General features: G+C 39.2%; 1 long non-coding RNA gene and 1 pseudogene across 4 annotated transcripts in view; one reads left to right on the forward strand and one right to left on the reverse strand.

The window, feature by feature from the left end:
* LOC140696924 (uncharacterized) overlaps positions 1–17,300 on the reverse strand; it is an 84,192-nt gene that overhangs the window by 23,230 nt on the left and 43,662 nt on the right. For all 4 annotated transcript variants that reach the window (XR_012073604.1, XR_012073603.1, XR_012073605.1 and 1 more), the window contains exon 3: positions 2,058–2,166. This is a non-coding gene — a long non-coding RNA (uncharacterized lncRNA). The remainder of the gene's footprint in view (positions 1–2,057; positions 2,167–17,300) is intronic.
* On the forward strand, positions 9,363–10,753 carry LOC102533056 (cleavage and polyadenylation specificity factor subunit 7 pseudogene; annotated as a pseudogene).

Below are 17,300 nucleotides of genomic sequence, written 5' to 3' on the forward strand. Positions count from 1 at the left end.
GTTGTCATTTAAAAGTTGACAGTTTTAAGAACACATAATCTCACATAGCTTCCAGGCCACTATGTCTCAGGTTAACAAATTCCTCAGTTTGTTGCTCACAGAGTTTGCAGGAGAGGGAACAAGTTTTCAGTCAAGTAGATATGTTTTTGGAAAAAAATAGGTCCTAGTTACACTAATGTTTACATTAAAATTCTATTTCTGAAGTTCCTATCTCTATCAGAATTCTAAGTATTCATGAAGGGCAAGAAACATAATGTCTTTGTGGGGTAAAACCCATTCCCAAGCTAATACCAGCTGCTGTATTTGAGTTACTAGAGCTGGCCTATCAATTCTATAATTAACACATCAGTATTCAGTCCTTCAAAAATGTGGTCATTTTTCTGTTCTTCTATCATTCTCTCTGATTCTGAGAAAGCAAGATCTAAAATAAACTCAAAGTTTGTAACCCTGATAAAGAACTGACCCCAATACTTCTTCCTGTCCCTGAAGATGTATTTTAGTGATTGTATTTAGTATTTTACAGCCTTGAAAGTACTGCATTTTGTAGAAATGAAAGGTCTGAGACGTTGCTCAGTTAGGATCCTTTTCTGTGTGACTAATTAATTAATCAAATGCATCTGTGATTTCAAAAACATGATTTTAAGAAATATGTTTAGTTATTGTTTTTCAATACGCCACATAGTCACTTTTCATATTCAGATGCTTCAACCGTAAGTGATACTGATGTAGGAATGATACGGGAGGGACAGAGATAGAAAATGAGTTTTTGGTGACAGTCGGGTTTGTTTTAAAAAACTATTTAGAAGCAATATTCAGAGACATTCCCTAAATAGTTGCCAGCCCTCAGCCTGCATTTTGTAGTAAACTGTGGTTTGATGCCCAAAGATACCTCTTTAACAGGAGGAAAACACGAATTGTAAGTGTGGATCTACTTGGCACTTGCTGGAAATTCTTGTAAGCTGCCAAACAGTTCTATCCTGTAGTGCAGACAACAGAACAACTGAAATCACTCATATGGTTGCAAAAGCAAAACTGTCCTTTTCTGTTTTATTCTCATCACCACTATGATCACTGACGCTCAATCCAGGAAAACTGCTTTCTATTGGCTTCAGGTGTATCTTTGGTCACTGGCACATAGTAGATGCTTGATCATTTTTTGAATGAATGAATGAATGAATGAATGAGATGTCTATGTTTATGGCTGAAATGGGGGAGGAGTTGGAGGATCTTAAATATTGCAGAGTTGTTACATGAGTCAGCATTACAACACCCCTGCTAGAGAGAATCTTCAGAATTACCTTTTCCCAAGTTATTTCTAAATCCAATCATTCTGAAGTTCTTTCAGACATAGTGGGACTCCAAAATGCCTATGATGTAAAGCTTCTGGAATGTGTGAATGTGTAGGAAGTGTTTTTAAGATTTTTTTCCCCAATCATCTTGCTTTTTGGCAGATGACAAAACTGAGGTGCAGTATGTAGGTGGACATTTTCTAAATTATAAAATATGGGAGGCTAGTGGGTGGCTGCAGGGGCAATGACATTCACAAAGTAGAGAAGATAAGGTTTGAGAGTTTGAAAAGGCAATAATTCTTTCACAATTAATAAAGAGTCATGAAATGTGATACTAACAGAATGGACAAAGGAACCAAAAACATACACCCAGCACTTTGCAGGAAGAAGTGTTAGAAAGGCAAAGATTATTTTATCTTTGAACCAAAACTTCCATTTTGTATGCTCTTCCACTAACCTAATTTCCCATTTTCAGATTTCACACACACACACACCCCTACATACAAAGGCACAGTGTAAGTGAATGTGATTTATGAAACAAAATTAGAGCATATAGTACCCTCTAAATAAAATAAAAATTGGAAAATACCCTCTTTGTGGAGGATTCTATATGGTGACATTGGGTAGTTCAGTCCCAAGTCACTGCACCAAGGAGCATGGCACTGTCTGAGATTAGCAGCCGTGGAAGTTTGATCGTCAGCTCTGGTGACTGACACTTGGTTTTGTTGTTATACCAGGAGTAGATCCATCTCTCCAAGGCTGACTTACCGGAGACTGATGTGTAAAATCAGAATGCCAGATTCTTACTGTGCCATGAAACATACAACTGTCATGTAGGCAGGAGTCCTCACATCAACATGGCCAGCTCATTTTCTCCCTGTAGAAGACAAACAACAGAAGTCAGGCTGGAACCAGAAGACTGTGTGATGAGCATGGACTCAGAACACAGGAAGTAGCTGAAGGTATGAAGCTAGGGGCAGCCAACATAGATGCATCCAGGGGCCAGGGAGGTATGAGAGTTGAGTGAAGGTGCCTGGCGGGGACCGTGGATGGCAGAGAGCTGTCTGAAGGTGACAGCTCTAACACAGTTCTCGCTGATTTTTGCCCCGTGGAAATGGGGGCCTTTTCAAGAAAATAAATGGAGAATCTGCTGTAAAGTCTTTTCACTTAAAAAAAAAATGTTTCTAGTTAATTTGAATATTAAAAGAGGACGTAACAGAGCAGACAAATCTGACTGTGAGCCGGGTTAGTTGTCCAGTACTCTAGTTTCAAGCTCTGCCTTGAGTCTCCATAGCCTGAGGCATCTGGCTCACATTAGAGGTGATCTTACTTTAAGACTCAAGTCACTCAGCCACTGGCTAAAGCCCCTGTCCCTGAACAATGTTGAAACACACACAGCCAACACTTGCCTTAGTGACACTTTTTTCCCTGTATTTCTATGATGGATCAACATCACCTCCTCCCATGCACTTTGGGTGAACACATCCTTAGGTTTCATAATACAGTCATTCTTTCACAGCCCAGTCTTGCTGACCTGACAGCTATCTGGTCTCTAAGCAGATGTGCATTCTCAGCTCTGATCACTATATATTGACTGCATAGTTTAATGCTCAAGTCAATCTTTATATCCCTTATTTTCAAGTTCTAAGGGGATAAATCACTGTAATCTGCATGAACTGACAACACTGTCTGATAAAATGTACATCATTTTGTCAAAATCATAATTTATTTTTAGTTCTGCCCATTTGACCTGGGATAAATGATTTTTCCTGCCTTTTGATAAAAACAATGATCAACCAGGTGTCTTGTTTAAAACAGAACCCATCAAATAGGCCATCTGTATGATATCTGTTTTACAATTTTGAAAAGATAGAGTAATATTTGAAAACTGTTTAGGATGAAATAAACTGCAGAAATCATTATTAATGTTTTTCTGTCTAATCACAGCTGGCTCATTAGATACACTATTCTTAAAATCAGCAGCTTGGTCATAAAAACATTTTCTTCTCAATTTGCCACACCAGTAGGCATATGGTGCTGATGCCAGCATGACAAAATTGAGGCAGTGAGCCCTTAAAAAACAACCCATATTATTATGTTTTACTTTCAGGACTAACTTGAGATTGAGCAGCTGTTCAACCAGTGTGGGAGGCATCTCAGAGACAGATTTTGCGTCTGGACCTGAAATTCTGCAGCATGGAATGGAAGGTTCCGTCCTGTAAGGTACCAATCAGGGCGACAGCTCCTGGACGGTATACTCACTGCGCTGGAGCCTCTGCTTACAGTCTCCAGCCCTCCACAGAGAAGCTAAAACATGTTTTATTTTGCCAGTCTGATGTGAAGGAAGTGTTGGGACATTTGGTACCCAGGGACATTTTCTCTGAAATTGACACCTAGCCTGAAGTTCTAGTTGACTTCAACGACTGTTCCGTGGAGGGATAATCTTCAGAGCAGTTCACTGAAGAGAGAGGAAGCTGCTCGAGACATCCACACACAGAACTCGGGATCCATCTTTCTTTTTTGCTTATGGACAACTCATCCAAATCATGTCAATAAAAGAAACTTCTTATTAACAGAAATTTTCAAACATGTGGAAGTAGAGGCAATAATATAATGACCTCCCAGGTACTCTGCAACCAGTCTGCAACTGTTATCAACATTGGCCAATCTGTTTCATTTATAACCCTGATCTGCCATTTCTACCCCCAATGTATTATTTCAAAGTGAATCTCAAACATTATCTAACATACTTCAGCGTGTATCTTTAAATAATCACCTTTTCTCTAAAACACACAGTAGCACTATCACATCTGAAATTAAACAATAATTCCTAAATGTCATCAAAGATCCAGTCAGTGTTCTCATTTTCCTGATTATCTCATAAATATCTTATAATTGGTTTGTTCAAATTAGTATCCAAACAAGGTCCACATATGTTTGATTGTTGTGTCTCCTAAAGTACCTTTCTCTCTTTTAAAACAATTAACTTTATTAGAATGTGAAAGAAAGATATAGAAAGCTGCATGAAATAAATGTATGATAATCTTTATAAAAGTGAACCGCTTTGGGAGGGATGGCCAAGATGGTGGAGTAGAAGGACGCAATGCTCACCCTCTCCCACGAATACATCAAAAACACATACAGAACAATTCACACAGAATGCCTACTGAACTTTAGGAGAATACCTCTTACATTGGAAATACACAGAGAATCCTCACAAAATCAGATAAACGACAAGTTTATACTGTATAGCCCAGGGAACTGTATTCAGTATCTTGCAGTAACTTATAATGAAAAAATATGAAAAGGAATATATATATGTATGTATATGCATGACTGAAATATTATGCTGTTCACCAATATTGTAAACTGACTATACTTCAACATAAAAAAAAAGTGAACAGCTTTATAACTACAAGCCAAGTCAAAAAATAAAACTTTGCCTTCCACTTCAAAAGCCCTATCCATGAAACTCATTCTAATGATGAACACTTTCTTTCCCAATTACTTTTATAGTATTTGATGCTTTGCAAATAGTTTTATCACCCAATTATGATAAAATGGCCTTGGGCATTATAATTTAGTCTTTCCTATTAAAAAATGTATTTCAAATTCTAGCCTAACAATCCTTTTCTTTTCCTTACATTTATTTTATCTCTTCTTTGACCAGCAGAGTTTCCCACGACCTGGATTCTACTGATTGCACACTCATGGTGTAATTCAGCACATTCTCTGCCCTCTGTAATTCCTGTAAGTTGGCAGCTAGATCCAGGGACAGCATCATGTTTGATCCCTCAGGCAAGGCAAGGAGGTGTTGGACAGTTCTGTAGGAGGCACATCCAATGTCTCCCTTGGGGTGATGTCAGCAGCCACCGATGATCATTGTAGTATCTAGTCCTTTACTTGGTTTGCAAAGTGAAGACATTCTAATTTTAATAATGTCTATTTCATTTTTAGTGACATACTATTATAAAGAGAGATTCTCCCTAATCTGTTATTTGGTTACCCAGTGGTATAGTTAATACAAGGAAGCATAATAGGTTTGTTTATTTTTTCATTGTTTTCAGAATTTTTTTTCTTTTTTTTAAATGGAAGTATAGTCGATTTACAACGTTATGTTAATATCTGTACAGCATAGTGATTCTTTGTTTTTATTTAAAACATTTTTCAAGGTAATGAATCAATGCCCTATCACATTCTGAAGGTGATCAGTTCTTTTTGAGCTCACAGATTTAAACATATTTGATTTTTTAATTTCATCAAAATTACTAGTATCATGATTGAAGCTCCAGTTGTCCCATCTTTGGCCAGTGAAATCTTCAGGTGGGCTGTGAACTTTTTTGAGTCGATCCTAACAGACTTGGATAACCTCCTTGGTATTTGATAAACAAGATATTCCAGGCTCATCTTACTATTTTGTGTCACTGATTTGGAATCAGCCACTTTTTCCCAGAGGCTCTGGTTTCTTTTAGTGAGAAATAGTATTTCAAGACTACAATTTGGGCACTAGGGATGCTCATTGCTAATAGGTCGGTCACTGTTTCTATTCTCTGTCTTTGTCTCTATATATTTATTTATATTTATATATGTATATAACTTTTATATGCTATGTATAATATGTAAAAACATATACTTTTTGAATCATTTAAAAATTAGTTGCAAGCATCATGACACTTCACCCCAAAAGACACTCTCAATGAGTTTCCACCCCTGATATCATTTAAAAAAAATTTAAAAAGGAACCCTCCTATGCTGTTGATGGAAATGTAAATTGGTGCAACCACTACAGAAAACAGTATTGAGACTCCTTAAAAAAGTAAAAATAGAGATACCATATGATCCAGCAATCCCACTCTTGGGCATATATCTGGAAAAGACAAAAACTCTAATTTGAAAAGATATATGTACCCCAATGTTCATAGCAGCACCAATTACAATAGCCAAGACATGGAACCAACCTAAATGTTCACAAGAGATGACTGGATAAAGAAGTTGTGGTCTATTTATACAATGGAATACTACTCAGTCATAAAAAAGAATAAAATAATGCCATTTGCAGCAATATGGGTGAACTTAGAGATCATATTAAGTGAAGTAAGTCAGACAAAGACAAATATCATATGATATCACTTATATGTGGAATCTTTAAAAAATGATACAAATGAACTTATTTACAACACAGAAATAGACTCACAGATATAGAAAACAAACTTATGATTTCCAAAGGGGAAAGGGAAGGAGAAGGATAAATTAGGAGTTTAGGATTAACATATATGCATGACTATATATAAAATAGATAAACAACAATATAACACAGGGAACCATATTCAATATCTTGTAATAACCTATTTGGAAAAGAATTTGAAAAAAGAACATGTACATGTATGTGTATATAAAACTGAATCACATTGCTATGCACCTGAAATATTGTAAATCAACTATACTTCAATTAAGAAATTAACATTCACCTGATTATATCAACTAATATACAGTCCATATTTGAATCTCCATCTATCCCCAAAACGGCACTTATATTTTTTTAATAGATCACAGTTTTTTTTTTATTCTTAATGACATAAGCTAGGACATTTCCATGTTTTTAAATTCAAGATGAAATCTGGATTTATAAACTATGTTTGATAATGTCTCTTTAGTTCACTTTAATATAGAATAGTATCCCTTCACCTTTTCTTTTTTCTTTCCTGAAATTGACATTTTGAAAATTGGAGCTGTTGTCTTATAGAATGTGCCACAATTCTGGACTGGTCCTAATGATTAGATTCAAGTTAAACATTTTTTCAAGACTACTACATAAATGATACTGTGTATTTCCCCATGTAGCTTATGGGAAAGAGGCACAGAGTGTAAATTTGTTCTGTTATTACTGAAAAACAAAGTTTGATTACTTGGGTAAGGTGTATCTGCCAGATATCACCACAAGCATAACTTTTTTCCTTTTTAATTAAAAAAGAATCTGTGGGGTGATAATCTGAATAATACAACTATCTTATTCCCCAACAAACTTTTACCCAATGGTTTCAGCATCCTTTGTTAATCCTTGCCTGAGTCAATTATTATATAAGGCTTACAAAATGATGATTTCTAATGAAACCATTTCTTCTCTACTTATTATTTCTCCTCTCTATATTATTTTCCTACAAAGACGATCTTTTCCTCTTTTCTCTCTCCCCACCTCCTTTCTCCCTCTCACTATGAGAATCATGGATTTTTAAATGATATTACTCAGTGTGGCCAGTAGCAACACCTTTGAGCTGGCTCCTTCAAGGAAATGCCTTGTCCACTTTAGCTTTCTTGTCACAATCCGGGCATTTTATAAAACATATGGAAATGCATAATGTAAGGTCACACACCACATATCAATTTCTAGCACAGTGACAGCATCCTGCCATAGTTGTTGAAATGAACTAAATGTGCAAGCTTTTGAATCATGACCCTTCTTAGTGTAAGTCTAGCACAAAGAGCATTGCAAGTAGTTATCTAATGAAAGGGAGAGGGTGATGTGGTGGTTTGGGAGTCAGGCTCAGCAGGGACTAAATTCTGTTATAGTCCATTAAAAGTTTAATAGACCATTAAGGTCTTAAGAAGTGGTTCAACCTTCCTGAATTTGTTTACCAATCTGTTTAAAAAAGAAAAAAGAAGAGAGAGATAATAATAAGATAACAATAATAAGATCTATCTGATAGGATAGAGGTTTACAGTGTCCGGCTTGTTGCATGCATTCAGTAAATATAGCAATTACAGGGCAACTAGAGTCTGAAAAGATTGAACAGCATGAAAATCCAATTTAATACTCTTGTTTGTTTGCTTTCTGTGCCAGATGAAAACACACATCAGAGATGGAGCCTGTGGAAGGCTGCTGTTGGGTACAAACGTGGTAGAAATCTACCTTGTTTTTATCCCATCCATGAATGAGAGAAGAGACCCTGATTTGTGGGTGAGCTTTTCTTTTCTGTCCACAAGATAAGTGCCTGTCTCCTCCCTGGTTCTTCCTCCCTCCCCTCTTCTTTCTTTTTTTCCTTCCTTTCTTTCTTTTATATTAGGGTAAAACAGATATAGTATTAAATTTACCATTTTAATCATTTCCAAGTGTACAGCTCAGTGGTATTAAGTACATTCACATTGTTGTGCAGTCACCACCATCTACCTCCAGAACTTTCTATCTTCCCAAACTGAAACTTTATACCCATTACACACTAAGTCCCCACTCTCCCCTCCCCACTGCCCTGGTAAATACCAGTCTACTTTCTGCTTCTATGAATTTGACTACTTTAGATAACTCATGTATGTGGAACCATACAATATTTGTCTTTTTATTTTTGTTTTTATTAACAGCTCACACCCCGTTTCTTATTTAAAAATGTTTTGTTATAAAAGGAAAAAATACAAAGCAGTATAAAAGACTGACAACATCATCAAGTTTCTTACATGATTTTCAACCTACCAGGAAGATAAACAAATAACCAACAACAGGGGGACAAGGCCTTTTCCTTCTGTTTGCTCTCAGTAAGAAAAACCAAAACTTCTATCATTGAGTACAAACAAAATTAAGATGAGGAGAGAAAATCCTCTAGGTAAATGGCTTTTCTGGCATTCTATATTTTTCCCCTTAAACTATCACCTTATTTGGCTATTTCTACATTTTAAAAAGCTTTTGAGGATAAGCCATCACCTACCACTTGGTGGGTTGGATGGGGCGCCAGGTTCTGAAGGGAAGTGAGGATGAGGTTGGGGGACAAGGGGAAAAGGTTACAACCTGTAGCCTCTGTCCCAAGGGAATGTGGCTTTTCAGCTCTGGGGAGACTCTGTCAGTGACTGATTAAGGGCTATATCAGAAATGTCCAAAGAAGAGAGGAAGAATTCAGTCCAATTCAGTCTCTCCCCTCTGAGCCAGAAGGGTCTCCAATGACCCTACCTCTCATAGGCCAAGTCTCATCTCATAGGTCCCATCTCTTCTCAGGTCAGATGCAGCTTGCCCTGCAGAGGCATGCAGAGGTATCATCGCCCAACGGGCACCGTGGGGCTCTGTTGCTGTACCTCCTTCAGCAGTAACCACATCACAATTTGGATGTTATGGGAAAAACATCCCAGCCCTCAGATGGCAGAAGCAGCCATCCTGAGCCCCCTCTTCCTGTTTGCTAGGAGTCGTCTCCAAGCCCAGCAAGACACCTGTGACTCTGCATACCCACGATAGTCTGAATGACAGACGAGCTGCTGTCTATGTGAGCAGCTTCTAGTGGACCAAAGACCAGCAGCTGGTCCCAGGTTATTCACTTTGTAGGAGTCCATGATGTGGTGGAGCTGAAATTTGCAGAAAATGGAGCAAAAGGCCAGTCCAAGGGGTACGCTGAGGAGGCGGCAGCCTCTGAAAACTCTGTCCACAAATTGCTGGAAACTCCTGCCAGAAAAAGTACCTAATGCAGAAAAAGGTGAGGTCAGCCACCTGGCAGAATCTGTCATAGTTTGAGTCAGAGGCTCAGAATGTGAATGTGTTTGGGTCTCATGAGTGGAAATAGCTCCATGGGACCATACCTGAGATTCTAGTGATTCTGCTGATGGATGGACCACACTCTGAGAACTTTTACCTTCATCCGTCCACATGAATAAGCCACCTAGTGCGCAACTTCAGTTGCCCTTTTCAGCCCTTCACCTGATCGGTCTGCCCCACCCCCAATTCCACTCCTACCACTTCTCTCCTCAAGCTTTGGAGTCCCTCCTTTTCCTTCTGGCACCCACCATGAGCATCTTATGCTCCTCCATTGCCTCCTTATTTAGCTGTACCTCCCCCTCTCCGGGCCATTCCACCCTCCCTTTGCCTCAATCCAGCCTTCTTTCCCCACCCAATGGTGAGGTCTCCACCAGATATTTACATGAAGGTCTTTGAACCCTCTGACCACCCTAGCAGCCAAGATTTGGGCTTTCCACCCTCTATGGTGAGTGAAGCTGAGTTTGGAGTGATTATGAAGCAAAACAGAGCCATTTTCAACAGTGCCACTTCTAAAGTGCTATCTGGAGCCAGTGCAGGGGATGAGAGGGCCTCGACTGGGATGCTGCTCACAGCTAATTACTGGTATCAAACAGTCTCAGGTCGTCAATGAGGAGTGTTGCTGTGTCCTCATCTCCTCTCTTAAGAGCTGTCTTCATGGCACTGAAGCCAAGTCCTTCAGTGTGGGTGCCAGCAGGAGCTCTTCCAGAAAAAGACATCTGTTCTGGGAGAGATCATCTAGCTGGTCCCATGAGAGCAGCAAGAGGCACCAGTACCTGCTTATAATGAAGACCAGCATGGTCATTATTTCCAAGAAAGGAACCAGGTACACAAGAGATACCAGAGGAGTGGGACTGGCACCACTGAGAAAAGAGTCTGGTTGGAAGCAAATGTTTTTCAATGGACTTGCATCTCCCTACCTTCACCAGGCATGTTTTGTGGATGTACCAGAGCATTTTGAAGCCCTGAATTCCTCTGAGCAGGAAGAAGCATTTGTCCCCACTTTGCCAGCAGATGACACAAAGGCTTCACTTGAGGCAGATATAAGCTGATATGTGTCCCTTTTAAGATCCACCCCGAGCCTGCCTTTTATTATTGTCATCAGATTTTGATAACTGGGGACAGCTCTCTGATTAGCCCAAGCAGTCCCTGCTGCGGGAGCAGACAGCTTTCTCGCTGGAAGAACTGCAGGAATTTACTAAAATGCACTGACAGGAACATGGAAACACACGTGGGAGTGGATCTTGAAGGTGTTGGACAGAAGGGCATGGAGTGTTAAGGGAGGCATTGTACAGGGAGCACTTACTGGCCTGGAAGCACCCTCTCATGCCTCAGGATTTGACTTCCCGGCAAGGATACTTCATAGGTTGCCGGCTGGGTTCTTTGCTGGCTAGACATGAAATAGCTTACAATAAATGAGGCAGAAAAGCCACAACTGCCCAGGCGAAGCATGGAGAGAAGAGTCATAAGGGCATGTTACACTGGCTTATTATGTGACACTGAGAATCTAACCAGTGACTGTGTTCCCCAGGAAGAGGGTCCGGAAGACAGTCCCTCCACTGAGACAAGAAGGCAGGCGCTGGTGAGGGCAGCACTGGCCGCCGTGAAATGTCAAGGACACTGTCCTCTGCAGGTCTGACCACACCACCCTGCCCCGCTCATCTGATCCCAGCGCAGACCTCAGGAGGGGACCCTGGAGCTGGGCAGCGGGCAGTTCCTGTGAACAGCCACTGTCTCACCTCAAACACATGACTGGACATCTCTCTGCTTTCTGCCTTAGGACTTTCTCCAGTCCTCTCAGTCTGCATGGCTGTGATCTGGGAGTGCGGGGATGTTAACGCCTTAGGGGACGAATTTCTCAGTGAATGAGGAGCAAGCAGTTAGTGAACGAATCCCCCCCCACACACTTCCCTGTCCATCAGTGGGACGATCCTGGGACACATTCGCCACAGTCCTGGGAGGGCCTGTGGCGGGACGAGTATCTGATGTCCACAGCGGTAGAAGCTCTCCCTGTATAGGCCTCAGGGACAGGGTGCTCGAAAAGTCAAAAAGTCTCTGTTAGTTATGCTTTCTCCTCTTGTCTCCCTCTCTTAATAGCTTCACTCCTGCTCCCTGGGGTCACCTCCCAGTTCAGCTGCCACACCCCAGTCCTTGACTCACTCTTTGCTTTCAAGGGAGCCACAACTAAGGCTCGTCTTCTGTGCTGGAACTTCAAGTTCCTAACATTCACGTCTGGGTAGCACCGCCTGCTGCGCACCAGTCACCCTATTAAATATCCTCATTTGAAAACCATGTCAGCTGGCTCAGCAGTAACTGTCCCTTGGTAAGATTAGCTTTCTCAGAACTACATTTCACTCTCTCTACCCCAATTCCTTATAGGGGAGAAGCAGTATTTTTCCTACAATATTTCCCTCAACCCCTCATGAAGTCCTTGATGGCAGAGCCAGCTCACAACACAATATGTGTGAGCAAAGAGCCAGAACTAGCCAGAACTACTGTGTTTCATAAAGAGCAATTGCTATTAAAAGCAATAAGGGACCCAATTAGGTCTAGTGCAATGGAAAGCAATTGCATTTTCTCATGGAAGCATTTTAGTGTGTCCAAGTGCTCAGCCTTAATTCTCCACGCTCACTCTCATTACTTGTTTGCACTGCCATTTGCTAAGACCTGTCTTTCCTACGTTATTACCCTTCCTGTTTATTCTGCAACTGACTTATTTTCAATCTGTAAAACGTGAGATGGTTCTGTCTGCACCCTTATCAGGAGAAAGAATCCTTCCTGATTTAGATCCCAGATCTTGAAGTGTTCTCTCTCTGGCAGACCCGAAGCCTTGCCACTTCATTTGAAAAGCTTCCAGAATCCCATTTCCTCCGAAGATCTTCTCTCTGAGGAGAACAATATTGTACCAGCTCCAGCCTCTTGAAACTCGGAATCTCTCACAGCCCCTGGTTCCTGACCTTCCACGAGAGGCCCTCAGCCCCCCACAACCACTGAGATTCAGACGGATTGTTTAGATGCTTCTTTGTCCTCAGTGTTATGATTTTTCAATTAGAAATTTCTTGACATCAAACATAATGTCTTTGTAATTCAGTTTCTAGCACAAGGTCATGCACAGAAAAACACTTAATACAGTCTTTTTTATGAAGGTTGAACCAGAGGTAAATTCAGGCAACACAAAAGAAAAATTTCAAATGTCGTATGTTAACATCTAACAAGTGAACAATCTTTTACTTGGGTTAATATTAGAAGGCTCAGCGAGTAGGTTCACATAGCTACAATGTAGAAGTCAAAAGTAACTTTAAAACACACAGACAGCAGTTAGTTATATGGGTTGGTGAGAAGACATCACAGACCCAACTGTATTCTTATATACTGTTGAATGTCCTCTATGGCATAAAGATAGTGATACAGTAATATTGTAGATCTACCATCACCAGTGGTGTTCTGTTGTGTCTATACAGACCTAAAGGGTATAAGAAAAATCATGGCCCTTGATAGGAGCTTGGTCCACTAATTGACTGTTTAAGAAATATTAAATATGAATGGAGCAATAGGAATTATCTGATTCAACTCCCTGACTTTATACTTGGGGACTCTGAGGTAAAGAGACTTGGAAATAGTGGAATAGGGTCTTCTGATGACTAGGCCTGTATTCTTCTAACATGCTACGTGAATGTGGGGAGTGAGCTGTTAATTCTCCCCAAGCTGCAGGCTTCTCAGGAAGCCAGGAAAGACTTCTAGGGATCTATACAAAGGAAAAAAATCCCAAAATGTAGACTAAAATTTTATGAACACAGATATTCATTATAGGCTGCTTATAATAAACATAAAATTAGAAATTACCTGAATTCTAAGAGAAGGAAATAGGTAAATAAAAGGATAATGGAATAATAGGATAATGCACAATGGAATATTATACTGACATGAAAAAGCTTCTATAAAAAATTTAATACCATAGAGAAAACCAGGATACTAAATTTATATAGAGAATATTATCTCACTGGTATAGACATAAATACAGCATAGAAGAAATACAGACAAAAGCATACTAAAATGGTAACTATGGACATCATGTATCTTCAGGTGCTGAAACTAGTTGGTGATTTTTATTAAAAAAAAATAATGTTCTGTACTTTTCATAATGATTTTCTACCAGGAAAACCTTTCTACCAGAAATGAGTAAGATGATCTAAAATGTATTAGTTGATTAAAAAAAAGCTATAAATTTTTACATGAAAGGTAGTTTTCAGTATCTCTGCATCAATCTTTGAATGAGACAGGGTGCATATCAGGAGAAGCCAGACTTTTTTCTCATAGTCATGTACTGATGTGGACATTTTTGACATGCAAAATACAAAGGAAGTAACATCAGAAAATATCAACTGGTTTTACTAATTTGTGACTCTGATTAGAAAACTATTAAACTTTTAGATTTTGGTTGGGTTTGGTTTTACTCCAGGCCCAGCATTATTTTTTCCACAGCTTTTCTTGATTTTGTTTTGGATGATAGTATAAAAATGATGGTCACTGTGAGTTTGGGTCCTCCAAGAAGTAGATGCCAAGATGGGGTAAGATGTGCAAGAGAGGGTAACAGGGTAAAGGGAGAGAGGTAAAGGGGGAGAGAGCGGGGAACAGCAGAAAGAGCTTTCGGATGGAAACAAAGGTCTGACTCTTGTGGAAGGAGAAGGGTAAGGAGCTTCAGGTAGTAAGAGTCTCAGACAGCAGCCTGGTTCCCAAAGAGGTTCAGCCAAGCCAATGGGTAGTGCTCGAGCTAAGTCAGCCATCATGTTTCTCAGGCATAGGACCACATTTGTATCCTTGTCATGCTCAGTCACTGACTGAAAGCAGCCTGTGGGAATTGTGACCTTGGCACAAATGCGGTGGGGCATACAGAGGGAAAGCTACGACGGCCGTAGTCAACTACGACCATCATAGCAGACATCTGAGCAGCACAAGTTCAGGGCCACCACGGTCATTAAGACGCACATTACAAGAAGGTGGATAGATGGATGGTTCCCCGTCTTTGAAACACAGAATGAGTGACCTTGATATTTTCTTGCAGTTCATCCCGATAGACAAATGTGCCAAGAGGCAATGCCTAAAGCAACTTGGAGTGAAGCACATTTGCATTTGTGGGCTGATTGTGCATATCACTTTCTAATTGCCTCACAGATATAGAAAGAGTTATTGTGTTCATATTTAACTTCTCCAGATGAACTTTGGCTGGGGACAGGCAGCTCATCTATTCTGCTTTCCTGTGGTTTTGTTTTTGCTAATTCTCTATTTCAGGTAAATATAGTATAGATAATAATATATTGTAAATGAGACACCAATTCAGAACATGTCACAGTATTTCCTTTGGAAATATTGGCTCGACAGAGACTATAATTACTGGAAAGCAGAAATGCAATGCTGTCATACAAACTGAAGTGTTTCTACTATATCTCTGAGGCATTTAATCAATTCAGCCAAAGCAATCAACAAAACTGATTGTTTATTGTTGTAATTCCAAATCACCTAATGACTAACTGGGTTTCTTCAGGTTTAATTGACTAGATGTTGAACCGCTGTGACAACATAAACCAGCATGCCCAAACGGCTAAGATGGCAGAAAATTCACTGTTGCTAATATTAATGAGTGAAACTCCTTTCAGTTATTTTACACTTGAAGCAAAAACATGATTGAATTGTAAAATGGTTACAACAGCCAGGAAGTGTGGATAATACAATAAGTGTTTATTAATTTAAAAAATTCCCTTGCTATAACTGAGGGGTGACTGTATTTTAAAGCTTTGTCTCTGGAATCTTCTTCATTGGTGTACCTTTGTGTTTCTGGGGCAGAACAAACCCTGTATGCTCTCTCTGCTCATGGTATGAGTTCCATTATGAGTTCAACAATGACTTCTTTTTTGTTTGTTTTACTTTATTGTGGTAAGAATATTTAATGTGAGATATACCACACTCCTAACAAGTTTCTAAGTGTACAAAATACTATTGTTGAAAAAAAAATTTTTTTTCAGATCTCTAGAGCTTATTCATCTTATTTAACTAAAACTTTATGCCCATTGATTAGTAGGTCTTCATTTCTCCTCCCCAGTCCCTGACAATCACCATTTGGTTCTTTGATTCTATTAATATGAGTATTTTTGATACCTCATATAAGTGGATTTATATGGTACTTGTCTCCTGTGATTGGCTTATGTTACCTAGTATAATATCCTCCAGGCTCCTCCATGTTGTCACATATTGCACAATTGTCTTCTTTTTTAAGGCTGAATAACATTCAGTTGAATGTATGTAGCACACTTTCTTTATCTTTCCATCTGTCAATGGACATTTAGGTTGTTTCCATATCTTGGCAACTGTGAATAGTGCTGCAATGCTCATGGGAATACTAATAGCTCTTTAAACTCCTGATTTCAATTCTTTTGGATAAATACCCAGAAATGGGATTTCTGTATTACATAGTAGTCCTATTTTTAATTTTTTGAGTCATCTCCATAAAATGGTGGCTGCACCATTTTACATTCCCACCAACAGTGTGCAAGGGTTAAAATTTCTCCACATCCTTGTCAACACTTGTCTGTTATTTTGGTAGCAGCTATCCTGACAGATGTGAGGTGATATCTCATTGTGGTTTTGATTTGCATCTCCCTGATGTATAATGTCATTGAGTACTTTTTCATATACCTGTTGGCCATTTATATGTCTTTTCTGTAGAAATGTCTATTCAAATCCTTAGCCCATTTTTAAATTGGTATATTAGTTTTTTCTGCTATTGAGTCATAAGAATTCCTTTTATATTTTGGAGATTAACCCCTTATCACATATATGGTTTGGAAATATTTTCTTGCAGTCTGTACATTGCCTTTTCACTCTGTTGATTTTTTTTTTTTTGCAGCAGGGGGATGTGCAGAAGCTTTTCTGTTTGATGTAGTCTCATTTGTTTTTGTTGTCTGTGCTTTTGATGTCATATTCATGAAATCTTTGCATAGATCAATGTCATGAGGCTTTTCCTGTGTTCTTTTTCCTAGGAGTTTTATAGTTTCCAGCCTTACATTTAAGTCTTTATTCCAATTTGAGTTGATTTTTGTATGGTGTAAGGTAAGAGTCCATTTTCACTCTTTTGCATGTGGATATCCAGTTTTCCCAGCACCATTTATTGAAGAGACTATCCTTTCCCATTGTGTATTCTTGATGCTCTTGTTGAAGATCAATTGGCCATGTATGTGTGGATTTATTTCTGGGCTCTCTATTCTGGTCCATTGGTCTAGAGGTCTGCTTTTATGCCAGTACCATATTGTTTTGATTATGATAGCTTTGTAATGTATTTTCAAATCAGGAAGTGTGATGGCTTTGATTTTGTTCTTTCTCAAGATTGATTTGGCTATTCGTGGTCTTTTATGGCTCCATATGAGTTGGAGAACTGCTTTTCTCTTTCTGTTAAAAATCCCAGCAGAATTTTGATAGGGATTACTTTGAATTTGTAGATTGTTCTGAATAGCATG

This window comes from Vicugna pacos, chromosome 6 (genome assembly GCF_048564905.1).
Source record: "Vicugna pacos chromosome 6, VicPac4, whole genome shotgun sequence".
Lineage (NCBI taxonomy): Eukaryota > Metazoa > Chordata > Mammalia > Artiodactyla > Camelidae > Vicugna > Vicugna pacos.